Source organism: Amblyraja radiata, chromosome 11 (assembly GCF_010909765.2).
Source record: "Amblyraja radiata isolate CabotCenter1 chromosome 11, sAmbRad1.1.pri, whole genome shotgun sequence".
Lineage (NCBI taxonomy): Eukaryota > Metazoa > Chordata > Chondrichthyes > Rajiformes > Rajidae > Amblyraja > Amblyraja radiata.
In genome coordinates, this window is record NC_045966.1 from 13,092,682 (window position 1) to 13,106,622 (window position 13,941).

Here is a 13,941-nt window from a genome sequence, read left to right on the forward strand (position 1 = left end):
CATCCTCCTCACAGCTAACGCTGCCCCCCAGCTTCGTGTCATCCGCAAACTTGGAGATGTTGCATTCAATTCCCTCGTCCAAATCATTAATATATATTGTAAATAGCTGGGGTCCCAGCACTGAGCCTTGCGGTACCCCACTAGTCACTGCCTGCCATTGTGAAAAGGACCCGTTTACTCCTACTCTTTGCTTCCTATCTGCCAGCCAGTTCTCTATCCACATCAACACTGAACCCCCAATACCGTGTGCTTTAAGTTTGTATACTAATCTCTTATGTGGGACCTTGTCGAAAGCCTTCTGAAAGTCCAGATATAACACATTATGAATACGTGCTGTGAACTAAAAGATGGCAAGCTTAAATAGAAACATCCCCTGAAAGATAAAGTCAATATAGTTAGTGAGAGAAGCAAAATGCTGGAGTAACACAGTGGGTCGGGCAGCATCTCTGGAGAAAAAGAATAGGTGACGTTTCGGGTCAGACTGAAGAAGGGTTTCGACCCGAAACATCACCTATTCTTTTTCTCCAGAGATGCTGCCCGACCCACTGTGTTACTCCAGCATTTTGTGTCTATCTTCATTATATACCATCATCCGCAGTTCCTTCCTACACGTACTTAGTGAGAGATCAAATAAGATCAAATGGAACTCGGGAGAGAACAAGTCAAATAGAATAAAGTCGTCCAGGAAATAGATAAGTTGAAACGGAGCACAAGAAAATAGATTCACTGGAGACAAGTCGTATTAAAGTGAACAAGAGCACAGAGCTCCATAGGAACCAAGGAGATAGCAGAGAGTATTAATTTTAACTAAGGGTTTGAATCAAACTTTTGCTTTTTTTTATTCTGCGCCACACGAACCAATGTATAAATGTATATCTCAGTTAATCCTCAAATGGATGATAACTAAAGATTTTTACTTGCCCTTTACAAAGACATGGTTCAACATCAACAAGACCAAGGAACTAATTGTTATCTTCATAAGGGGAAGTAAGGAGGCCAGGCACCAGATTTAATTGGTGTTTAAGAAGGAACTGCAGAGGCTGGAAAATCGAAGGTAGACATAAAAGCTGGAGAAATTCAGCGGGTGAGGCAGCATCTGTGGAGCAAACGAAATAGGCAACGTTTCGGGTCGAGACCCTTCTTCAGATTTAATTGGTGAGTCGGTGGTGAAGAGAGTTAGGATTTCCGGACATTAACATCTTGGATAGCCTGTCCTGGGTCCAGTACGCAGATGTAATCATGAATGAATGAATGAATGAATGAATGAATAAGTTTATTGGCCAAGTATGTACGCATACAAGGAATTTGCCTTGGTGCTCCACTCACAAGTAACTACACGACATCCAAGTCAAAGTCAAAGTATCCTTTATTGTCATTCAGACTTTTCAATCTGAACGAAATTCCGTGCCTAATTTCATAGAGTAAACCATTAAGAATAAAACATAAAACATGAAAAAATTAAGAATAAAACATTATAGTTTAAACATGTGAATGAAATAAAATACCAGAACAAAGGGAGGCTACAGACTTTTGGTTGTTGAATGGAGCCACTGCTCATGGAAAAAATATGTTTTTATGTCTGACTGTGGTGGCTTTGACAGTCCGGAGTTGCCTTACAGAGGGAAGTGCTTCAAAGAGTGTGGGCAGGATGAGAGGGGTCAGAGATGATCTTAGCCACTCGCTTCCTGGCATGCCTGTACCTCTACTTTCCTGGAAGTTGAAAGAAAGGTCACATCTCTCTGAATATTCTAACAAGAATGGTGGACTCAAACTGGTACATCATGGACACAGGTACACAAAATTGCTGGGGAAACTCAGCGGGTGCAGCAGCATCGGGCCGAAACGTCGCCTATTTCCTTTGCTCCATAGATGCTGCTGCACCCGCTGAGTTTCCCCAGCAATTTTGTGTACCTTCGATATTCCAGCATCTGCAGTTCCCTTTTGAACACATCATGGACACAACCTGGGTCACCATCAAAAGCATCTACATGAACGCTACCTTAAAGAGGGTGGCACGGTGGTGCAGCAGTAGAGTTACTGCCTTGCAGCGCCAGAGACGCGGGGTTCAATCCTGACTACGGGAGCTGTCTTTACGGAGTTTGTACATTCTCCCCATGACCGCGTGGGTTTTCTCCGGGTGCTCCGGTCTCCTCCCACTTTCCAAAGACGTGTGTGTTCATTGGCTTTGGTAAAATTGTTCCTAGTATGTAGGATATGCTACCGTATGGGGTGATCGTTGGTCGGCACAGACTCGGTGGGCCAAAGGGCCAGTTTCTGTGCTGTATTTCTAAACGAAACTAAACTAAAGTGGCATCTATCATCAAGGATCGCCACCATACGGGCCATGTCCTCTTCTCACTGCCACCAACGTCCATGACGTGGAGAAACCTGAAGTCACATACCAACGGGTTCAGGAACAGCTGCGTGTCTACAAATATCAGCCTCTTGAACTAACCTGCACAACCGTGATTCTACCTCAGCAATGGATCACTGCATGGAAAGCTGTACCTTTCCACACCTCTAGTTTCCCTCTCTCCTAACTCCCAGTCTGAAGAAGGGTCTCGAGCCAAAACGTCACCCATTCTTTCTCTCCAGAGATGCTGCCTGTCCCACTGAGTTACTCTCTCAAGTATATGTAGTTTTGTTTAGAGATACAGCATGGAAACAGGCCCTTTGGCATTTTGTGTCAATCTTAATGGATTATGCAGTTCACCTGATGGACTTGTTCTTTTCTAATCATGTTTTTGCAGCAATGTTTTGATATCTGCCATATTTTTAATTTTAGGTGTAATTATTTATATATAATATATGTCTTTGTATGCTTGTATAATTCTCTGGGCCTGTAACGATGCTGTAAGCAAGACATTTTATTTAGTTTAGAGATACAGCGCGGAAACAGGCCCTTCGGCCCACTGGGTCCGCGCCGACCAGCGATCCCCGCACATTAACACTATCCTACACCCACTAGACACAATTTTTACATTTACCAAGCCAATTAACCTACAAACCTGTACGTTTTTGGAGTGGGGGAGGAAACCAAAGATCTCAGAGAAAACCCACACAGGTCACGGGGAGAATGTACAAACTCCGTATAGACAGCACCCGTAGTCGGGATCGAACCCGGGTCTCGGGCACCGCATTCGCTGTAAGGCAGCAACTCTACCGCTGCACCACCGTGACCATCCTGTTGTACCTGTAATTTGACTTGACTGTACGTAAAACAAAACAGATCTTTATATAAACACACCCACTGTGTTGGCATATCACAGAAGGGTGCAAAGTTTGAGCATCTATAGTTAGAAGCTATGCTCCTTGAATACATCACAGTAAATTTCATCATTGATAACAGCGGGGAAGGTTCACAAAGGTGAAGCAAACTAAGTGGATGTTGGCATGTAGCATTGGAAGTAGAAAATGTTCAATAATAAAGAGTTAAACAAATGAGTTAATTAAAAACAGCAACTTCTTCCCGTTATAGAAGGGGATCTCATTTTAAGCATCCCGCTGGTGTTCTTATCAACTACTTTACGATAAGAAATGTTACCTGTTGCTGGGAAGCCAACGTTTCCTGCTGGTACATAATTTCAGGGTAGTCGAAGGTACATCATTTCAAAGCAGTCACAAATTGCACGCTACCTACTTCTAGTTAAATATTCATGCCACCGTGCCACATTACTAATGCACAAGAATGCAAGCGACTGCAGAAGATGGACACAAAAAGCTGGAGTAACTCAAGATAACGTCACCTATTCCTTTTCTCCAGAGATGCTGCCTGACCCGTTGAGTTTCTCCAGCTTTTCGTGTCTCTCTTAGATATAAACCAGCATCTGCAGGTCCTTCCTACATGGACTGCGGACGGTGGTGGACTTGGAGGGGGGGATCTCCATGTCGGTTTGCTCCTGGGTTGGGCCAAGAAGGGCGGCATGGTGGCGCAGTGGTAGAGTTGCTGCCTTACAGCGCCAGAGACCCGGATTCGGTCCTGACTATGGGTGCTGTCTCTCGATGGTCAATGGTGCCTTTATTTGTCGCCTGTGCAAGCGCACAGTGAAATTCTTTATTTACATACAGTCCAGTAAAGTATTCCCATACCTACGCATAATCCCCGATTAGCAAAGTGTATAGAAAGAGTCCACTGAGTCCGCATGCAAGAGGCGCTAGGTTTTGGCGGCATTTTCAAACTACAATTCTTATGAGTTTAAGAATGAACTGCAGATGCTGGAAAATCGAAGGTACACAAAAAAGCTGGAGAAAATCAGCGGGTACAGCAGCATCTATGGAGCGAAGGAAATAGGCAACGTTTCGGGCCGAAACCCTTCTTCAGACTGAAGAAGGGTTTCGGCCCGAAACGTTGCCTATTTCCTTCGCTCCATAGATGCTGCTGCACCCGCTGAGTTTCTCCAGCTTTTTTGTGTACCTACAATTCTTATGAATTGTCTTCTGTAAATTTTCCTAAGTGTATAGGATAGAACTAATGTACGGGAGATCATCTGTCAGCATGGACTCGGTGGGCTGAAGGGCCAGTCTCCACACTGTATCTCTAAAACTTAAACTAAAACTAAAACAAAGATTGACATTCACAGGTTCGGGCAGCGGCCCGCGTTGACTGCCTACCATTCTTGCAAGCCTACCTCCCTGTCCCTTTGTTCCTGGAGATGGAGATCGCGGCCTTCATGAGGACATTGGAAGGCCTTAGATCATAGGATCATAAGAGATAGGAGCAGAATTAGACCATTTGGCCCATCAAATCTACTCCGTCATGGACTCCATCCTCACCCCATTCTCCCCATAATCTCTGACTCCCGTACTAATCAAGAATCTATATCTGTCTCCACCTTAAATATATCTACTGACCTTGCCTCCACATCTTTCTGTGGCAAAGAATTCTACAGATTCACTACCCTCTGACTAAATAAATTCTGCCTCATCTCCTTCCTACAAGAACGTCCTTTAATTCTGAGGCTGTGACCTCTTGTCTTAGGCTCTCCCACTAGTGGAAACAGCATTCCATGAGCGGTGGGCTCAAGTGCCTCATAGAGATGGCTGGCAGTGTGGTAATTTGATGGTCGGTAACGGCAAGCTGAACGGAAAGCACTTTTGATTCATGTGTTATTTTGAATATGTAATAGAAGCTCCTTGTTACGGGGAACAACATGAGTGGTGGACTCAGCCCAGTCCATCAGCGGTATAGCCCTCCCACTATCTTTACTTTCTTTGCAAACTCTCTGCTCTCATTTACTTCAATTGCATTTCTCTCCACGACTTCTCATTTCTTCTGCTTTTTTTCCAACTTCTCTGATTCCTGTACGATTTGATTTTATTTGACTCCGTTTCAGCTTATTTGATCTCTCACTGACTACATTGTTTTTTTTTCTTTTCGGGGGATGCTGCTATTAAAGCTTGCCATCTCTTTTGGACTTTAGACTTTACTTTCAGACGTCTAGAGATGCAGTGCTGAAACAGCCCCTTCGGCCCGACCAGCGATCGATCACCCTGTACACAAGCACTAACCCACCCACTAGGGAAAATTTGCACTTTTTACTAAAGCCAATTAACCTACAAATCTGTACTTCTTTGGAGTGAGGGAGGAAACCAGAGCACCTGGAGAAAACCCACGTGGTCATGGGGAGGACGTGCAAACTCCATGCAGACAGCACCTGAGTCGAGATCAAACCCGTGTCTCTGGTGCGGTAAGGCAGCAAATCTACCGCTGCGCTACCGTGATGCCCCACAGTGTATTATTGTCATAAGTGTCATTTATTATTGTCAGAGCTCTAGCATTGAAAAATGATCCAAATGATTGTACAACTCACAAATCTTAAGGAGTGAAACTTCGGATACTCTGTCCACATCTGAAAAATCATTTGACAAATTTATTTTGAATTGTTGATAACTGTGACAAATCTAGGGTTAGGTGGTGCCGAAAAATACATCTATCTCATGTGCCAAGGGTATTATAGAGGGCAAGCATGGACATGCGGAGGTTCACATGGTTGGCCTTGGTATATTCACTTCAAAGAAGTACGTAGATATCAGCCCCTCCACCCATAATGTAGATGTTCCTAATGCCAAGAGAAATAATGATCAGTTGATAGGAATTACAGATGGCTAGCTGTCCCTGATGATGGATAATGGTGAGATATGTGGGGATCTTAAGCTGGCAAAAGGTGATGTGGGAAATGAAATACAATAGAAATTCAAAGGCGGAGAAGAAAGGCCCCGATTGGAAACACCACCCATTCCTCCTCTCCAGATTTGCTGCCTGTCCCACTGAGTTGCTCCAGCATTTAGTGCCTATCTAAAATGTAATGATCATTGTTTAGCATGCCACGATGCCCATGGCTAAAGGGTCAACCGGCATCGGGACCACTCAGCCCAAAATCTTGGATCTAAATTGGATTAATTACCCCCAAAGCAATGGCCTTCACATCCTGACCTTCAACTTATTTTGCAGATGGTGCTGGGTGGAACCAAAGATCTATAGCGCTCCGCTATAGGATCTTTGGGTGGAACTGCCCTTGGCTTCCCCTGTCGTTTCTTTGAGCTGATTGGCATTGCTAAGGAAGATTGTTCCTGATGTTGGGAAAGTCCAGAACAAGGGGTCACAATTTAGGGATAAAGGGGAAATTTTTTAGGACCGAGATGAGAAAAACATTTTTCACACAGAGAGTGGTGAATCTCTGGAATTCTCTGCCACATAATGTAGTTGAGACCAGTTCATTGGCTATATTTAAGAGGGAGTTAAATGTGGCCCCTGTGGCTAAAGGGATCAGAGGGTATGGAGAGAAAGCAGGTACAGGATACTGAGTTGGATGATCAGCCATGATCATATTGAATGGCGGTGCAGGCTCGAAGGGCCGAATGACCTACTCCTGCACCTATTTTCCATGTTTCTACGTTTCTATGCTACTAGATCATGGCTATTGGTGCTCCCAGATGAAGTAAAGTTTAAATTTTTTTTAAAGTGGCGACACCGTGGCACGGCGATAGAATGACCAGCTTTGATCCTAACCAGGGAAGGTATTTGTACAGAGCTTGGACGTTCTCCCTGTGACCGCGTGGGTTTTCTCCGGTTTCCTCCCATATTCCAAGGACATGCAAGTCTGTAGGTTAATTCTCTTGTGTAAACTGTCCCTAGTGCGTAGGCTAGTGTTAGTGCATGATGTGATCGCTGGTTGGGGAGCATTCGGTGGGCCAAAGTGCCTGTTTCCATGCTGGTCTAATATCTATAGTTGAATTAGAGTTTTCAAGATCGTTTTTGGCTGCACATTTGGGAAAATATTCTGCAATCTTTGGAGACCAAGCTGAGATCAACCAAAGTTTACAAAAATTGACTGCTATTCTGTGAAATTGATTGCTAGCATATTTTTATGCTCCTTTAATGAATATTTTACAGTATTATGTTATATGGTGTCGGCTTCAGTTTAAATTCTATTTCATCATCATGACTGATCAACTTGTCAACAAATTCTGAAAAACGGTCAATAAGTTATTTGTTTCGAATTGTCAACAGGAAATAACATTATGTGCTTACAAGATTTTAGTTTAGTTTAGAGATACAGCGCGGAAACAGGCCCTTCGGCCCACTGAGTCTGCACCGACCAGCGATCCCTGCACATTATCAATATCCTACACACACTAGGGACAATTCAAGTTCAAGTTCAAGTGAGTTTATTGTCATGTGTCCCTGTATAGGACAATGAAATTCTTGCTTTGCTTCAGCACACAGAACATAGTAGGCATTTACTACAAAACAGATAAGTGTGTCCATATACCATAATATAAATATATACACACATGAATAAATAAACTGATAAAGTTATTAATAATCAGAGTTTTGCCCGAGCCAGGTTTAATAACCTGATGGCTGTGGGGAAGTAGCTATTCCTGAACCTGGTTGTTGCAGTCTTCAGGCTCCTGTACCTTCTACCTGAAGGTAGCAGGGAGATGAGTGTGTGGCCAGGATGGTGTGGGTCTTTGATGATACTGCCAGCCTTTTTGAGGCAGCGACTGCGATAAATCCCCTCGATGGAAGGAAGGTCATACACACATACACAAAGCCAATAAACCTACATACCTGTACGTCTTTGGAGTGTGGGAGGAATCCGAAGATCTCGAAAACTCATGCCGTCACGGGGAGAACCTACAAACTCCATACAGGCAGCACCGAACCTGGGTCACTGGCACTGCAAGCACTGTAAGGCAGCAACTCTACAGCTGCGCTACCATGGTCGCCCTGATGGTTGTGGTTGATGGAAAACTGGGCATTATATGAGGCAGCAGTTTTTCTATTGCATATTTTTCATTTTATTCTCATTTACAATCCAGATGTTAGTGAGTTCCAAGGGTAATTTTCTTTTTTAATCAATAATGTAAACACAATTTGTAAGGTTGAGTAAGGGTGGTGGAGACAGCCTACCTGGGGGCAGCGACAACGGCCGGGCCTCTGGCATAAAGACCGGTCCTGTTGCTCAGAAGGGTAAGGAAACGAAGAGGAGGGCAATTGTAATAGGGGACTCTATAGTCAGGGGGTCGGATAGGCGATTCGGTGGACGCAGACAAGAGACCCGGATGGTAGTTTGCCTCCCTGGTGCCAGGGTCAGGGATGTGTCTGAACGGGTCCAAGAAATCCTGAAATGGGAGGGAGAGGTGCCTGAAGTTGTGGTACATATAGGTACCAACGACATAGGTAAAAAAGGAGAAGAGGTCCTGAAAGAAGAATTTAGGGAGTTAGGTAGAGAGTTAAGGAGAAGGACTGCAAAGGTAACAATCTCAGGATTACTGCCTGTGCCACGCGTCAGTGAGAGTAGGAATGGAGCGAGGTGGAGGATAAATGAGTGGATGAGGGACTGGTGCAGTGGGTATGGATTCAAGTTTCTGGATCATTGGCACCTCTTTTGGGGAAGGTGCGACCTGTACAGAAAGGACGGGTTGCACTTGAACTCGAGGGGGACCAATATCCTGGCGGGGAGGTTTGCAAAGGCTACTGGGGAGACTTTAAACTAGTATGGTTGGGGGGAGGGACTCAAATTGGGAAAGCTAGCAGTCAGTGTATGAGGCAGGAAGCAGAGAATGGTAGCACTCTGACCCAAAATGTAGGGGAGAGAGAAGAAAAAGACAATAAACAGAGAATAAGAGAGGGTGGGTTTCTTAAATGTGTATATTTTTATGCTAGGAGCATTGTAAGAAAGGTGGATGAACTTAGAGCCTGGATTGACACCTGGAAGTATGATGTTGTGGCGATCAGTGAAACATGGTTGCAGGAGGGCTGTGATTGGAAACTAAATATTCCAGGATTTCGTTGCTTCAGGTGTGATAGAATTGGAGGGGCAAGAGGTGGAGGTGTTGCATTGCTTATCAGGGAAGATATTACAGCAGTGCTATGGCAGGATAGATTAGAGGGCTCGTCCAAGGAGGCTATTTGGGTGGAACTGAGAAATGGGAAAGGGGTAGCAACACTTATAGCGGTGTATTATAGACCGCCAAATGGGGAGCGAGAATTGGAAGAGCAAATATGTAAGGAGATTGCAGATATTAGTAGTAAGCACAAGGTAGTGATTGTGGGAGATTTCAATTTTCCACACATAGACTGGGAAACACATTCTGTAAATGGGCTGGATGGGTTGGAGTTTGTAAAATGTGTGCAGGATAGTTTTTTACAGCAATACATAGAAGTACCTACTGGAGAAGGGGCGGTGCTGGACCTCCTGTTAGGAAATGAGATGGGTCAGGTGGCAGAGGTATGCGTTGGGGAACAGTTCGGGACCAGTGATCACAATACCATTAGTTTCAATATAATTATGGAGAGGGTCAGAACTGGACCTAGGGTTGAGATTTTTGATTGGAGAAAGGCTAACTTTGAGGAGATGCGAAAGGATTTAAAAGGAGTAAATTGGGACATTTTGTTTTATGGGAAAGATGTGGAAGAGAAATGGAGTACATTTAAAGGTGAAATTTTAAGAGTACAGAATCTTTATGTCCCTGTTCGGTTGAAAGGAAATAGTAAAAATCGGAAAGAGCCATGGTTTTCAAGGGAAATTGGACACTTGGTTCGGAAAAAGAGGGAGATCTACAATAATTATAGGCAGCATGGAGTAAATGAGGTGCTTGAGGAGTATAAAGAATGTAAAAAGAATCTTAAGGAAGAAATTAGAAAAGCTAAAAGAAGATATGAGGTTGCTTTGGCAAGTAAGGTGAAAGTAAACCCAAAGGGTTTCTACAGCTATATTAATAGCAAAAGGATAACGAGGGATAAAATTGGTCCATTAGAGAGTCAGAGTGGACAGCTATCTGCAGAGCCAAAAGAGATGGGGGAGATATTGAACAATTTCTTTTCTTCGGTATTCACCAAGGAGAAGGATATTGAATTATGTGAGGTAAGGGAAACAAGTAGAGTAGCTATGGAAACTATGAGATTCAAAGAAGAGGAAGTACTGACACTTTTGAGAAATATAAAAGTGGATAAGTCTCCAGATCCGGACAGGATATTCCTTAGGACATTGAGGGAAGTTAGTGTAGAAATAGCAGGGGCTATGACAGAAATATTTCAAATGTCATTAGAAACGGGAATAGTGCCGGAGGATTGGTGTACTGCGCATGTTGTTCCATTGTTTAAAAAGGGGTCTAAGAGTAAACCTAGCAATTATAGACCTGTTAGTTTGACGTCAGTGGTGGGCAAATTAATGGAAAGGATACTTAGAGATAATATATATAAGCATCTGAATAAACAGGGTCTGATTAGGAACAGTCAACATGGATTTGTGCCTGGAAGGTCATGTTTGACTAATCTTCTTGAATTTTTTGAAGAGGTTACTCGGGAAATTGATGAGGGTAAAGCAGTGGATGTTGTATATATGGACTTCAGTAAGGCCTTTGACAAGGTTCCTCATGGAAGGTTGGTTAAGAAGGTTCAATGGTTGGGTATTAATGGTGGAGTAGCAAGATGGATTCAACAGTGGCTGAATGGGAGATGCCAGAGAGTAATGGTGGATGGTTGTTTGTCAGGTTGGAGGCCAGTGACTAGTGGGGTGCCACAGGGATCTGTGTTGGGTCCACTGTTGTTTGTCATGTACATCAATGATCTGGATGATGGTGTGGTAAATTGGATTAGTAATTATGCAGATGATACTAAGATAGGTGGGGTTGTGGATAATGAAGTAGATTTTCAAAGTCTACAGAGAGATTTATGCCAGTTGGAAGAGTGGGCTGAAAGATGGCAGATGGAGTTTAATGCTGATAAGTGTGAGGTGCTACATCTTGGCAGGACAAATCAAAATAGGACGTACATGGTAAATGGTAGGGAATTGAAGAATGCAGGTGAACAGAGGGATCTGGGAATAACTGTACACAGTTCCCTGAAAGTGGAATCTCATGTAGATAGGGTGGTAAAGAAAGCTTTTGGTGTGCTGGCCTTTATAAATCAGAGCATTGAGTATAGAAGTTGGGATGTAATGTTAAAATTGTACAAGGCATTGGTGAGGCCAATTCTGGAGTATGGGGTACAATTTTGGTCGCCTAATTATAGGAAGGATGTCAACAAAATAGAGAGAGTACAGAGGAGATTTACTAGAATGTTGCCTGGGTTTCAGCAACTATGTTACAGAGAGAGGTTGAACAAGTTAGGGCTTTATTCTTTGGAGCGCAGAAGGTTAAGGGGGGACTTGATAGAGGTCTTTAAAATGATGAGAGGGATAGACAGAGTTGACGTGGATAAGCTTTTCCCACTGAGAGTAGGGAAGATTCAAACAAGGGGACATGACTTGAGAATTAAGGGACAGAAGTTTAGGGGTAACATGAGGGGGAACTTCTTTACTCAGAGAGTGGTGGCTGTGTGGAATGAGCTTCCAGTGAAGGTGGTGGAGGCAGGTTCATTTTTATCATTTAAAAATAAATTGGATAGTTATATGGACGGGAAAGGAATGGAGGGTTATGGTCTGAGCGCAGGTATATGGGACTAGGGGAGAATACGTGTTCGGCACGGACTAGAAGGGTCGAGATGGCCTGTTTCCGTGCTGTAATTGTTATATGGTTATATGGTTATAACCCCTGACTCCCGTACTAATTTTGGATGAGCACAGAAAAAGAGGTTTATACTTCTAAAGCACTTCCTGCATGTGTATTAAGATTTTACAGACTGTTTTTGAATGATCCACGACAACATACATGGTGAAAGATTCATCTTTATTCCATAAGTAATCCAGAACATTTAAACTGCCAGCCATTCATATCCAGCTCGGCGTGGCTTGTGAGAGCCAGCTGACCTTGTTAGTGTAAAACCGTGTAGTACCGTGATACCATGCAATGGGTGGCCTGCATATATGTGTAGTGGAGATTATAAATGGCATGGATTAATAAGGGTTAAGCTACACAGACTATCGGAACTTTGGCTATCCTATGGTTTCTGCTGCAATCATGAAAGCATGGATTTGTATCAACACCAGGGATCTCACATGTCTCATATTTATCTATTCATTGGTAAATTGGAAAAGAATTCTACAGATAAAACATTATCAAAATGTCGGCCTTTGAATTTAATGCCAAAGTCAACTCACTTAGAAACATAGAAACATAGAAAATAGGTGCAGGGGTAGGCCATTCGGCCCTTCGAGCCTGCACCGCCATTCAATATGATCATGGCTGATCATCCAACTCAGTATCCCATACCTGCCTTCTCTCCATACCCCCTGATCCCTTTAGCCACAAGGGCCACATCTAACTCCCTCTTAAATATAGCCAATGAACTGGCCTCAACTACCTTCTGTGGCAGAGAATTCCAGAGATTCACCACTCTGTGTGAAAAATGTTCTTCTCATCTCGGTCCTAAAAGATTTCCCCCTTATCCTTAAACTGTGACCCCTTGTCCTGGACTTCCCCAACATCGGGAACAATCTTCCTGCATCTAGCCTGTCCAACCCCTTAAGAATTTTGTAAGTTTCTATAAGATCCCCCCTCAATCTTCTAAATTCTAGCGAGTACAAGCCGAGTCTATCCAGTCTTTCTTCATATGAAAGCCCTGACATACCAGGAATCAGACTGGTGAACCTTCTCTGTATTCCCTCTACGGCAAGAATGTCTTTCCTCAGATTAGGAGACCAAAACTGTACGCAATACTCCAGGTCTGGTCTCACCAAGACCCTGTACAACTGCAGTAGAACCTCCCTGCTCCTATACTCAAATCCTTTTGTTATGAATGCCAACCATACCATTCGCTTTCTTCATTGCCTGCTGCACCTGCATGCCTACTTTCAATGACTGGTGTACCATGATAGCCAGGTCTCGTTGCATCTCCCCTTTTCCTAATCGGCCACCATTCAGACAATAGTCTACTTTCCTGTTTTTTCCACCAAAGTGGATAACCTCACATTTATCCACATTATACTGCATCTGCCATGCATTTTCCCACACACCCAACCTATCCAAGTCACCTTGCAGCCTCCTAGCATCCACCTCACAGCTAACACTGCCCCCCAGCTTCGTGTCATCCGCAAACTTGGAGATGTTGCATTCAATTCCCTCATCCAAATCATTAATATATATTGTAAATAGCTGGGGTCCCAGCACTGAACCTTGCGGTACCCCACTAGTCACTGCTTGCCATTGTGAAAAGGATCCGTTTACTCCTACTCTTTGCTTCCTGTCTGCCAGCCAGTTCTCTATCCACATCAATACTGAACCCCCATTACCGTGTGCTTTAAGTTTGTATACTAATCTCTTATGTGGGACCTTGTCGAAAGCCTTCTGAAAGTCCAGATATAACACATCCACTGGTTCTCCCTTATCCACTCTACTAGTTACATCCTCGAAAAATTCTATAAGATTCGTCAGACATGATTTACCCTTCATAAATCCATGCTGACTTTGTCCAATGATTTCACCACTTTCCAAATGTGCTGCTATCCCATCTTTAATAACCGACTCTAGCAGTTTCCCCACTACCGATGTTAG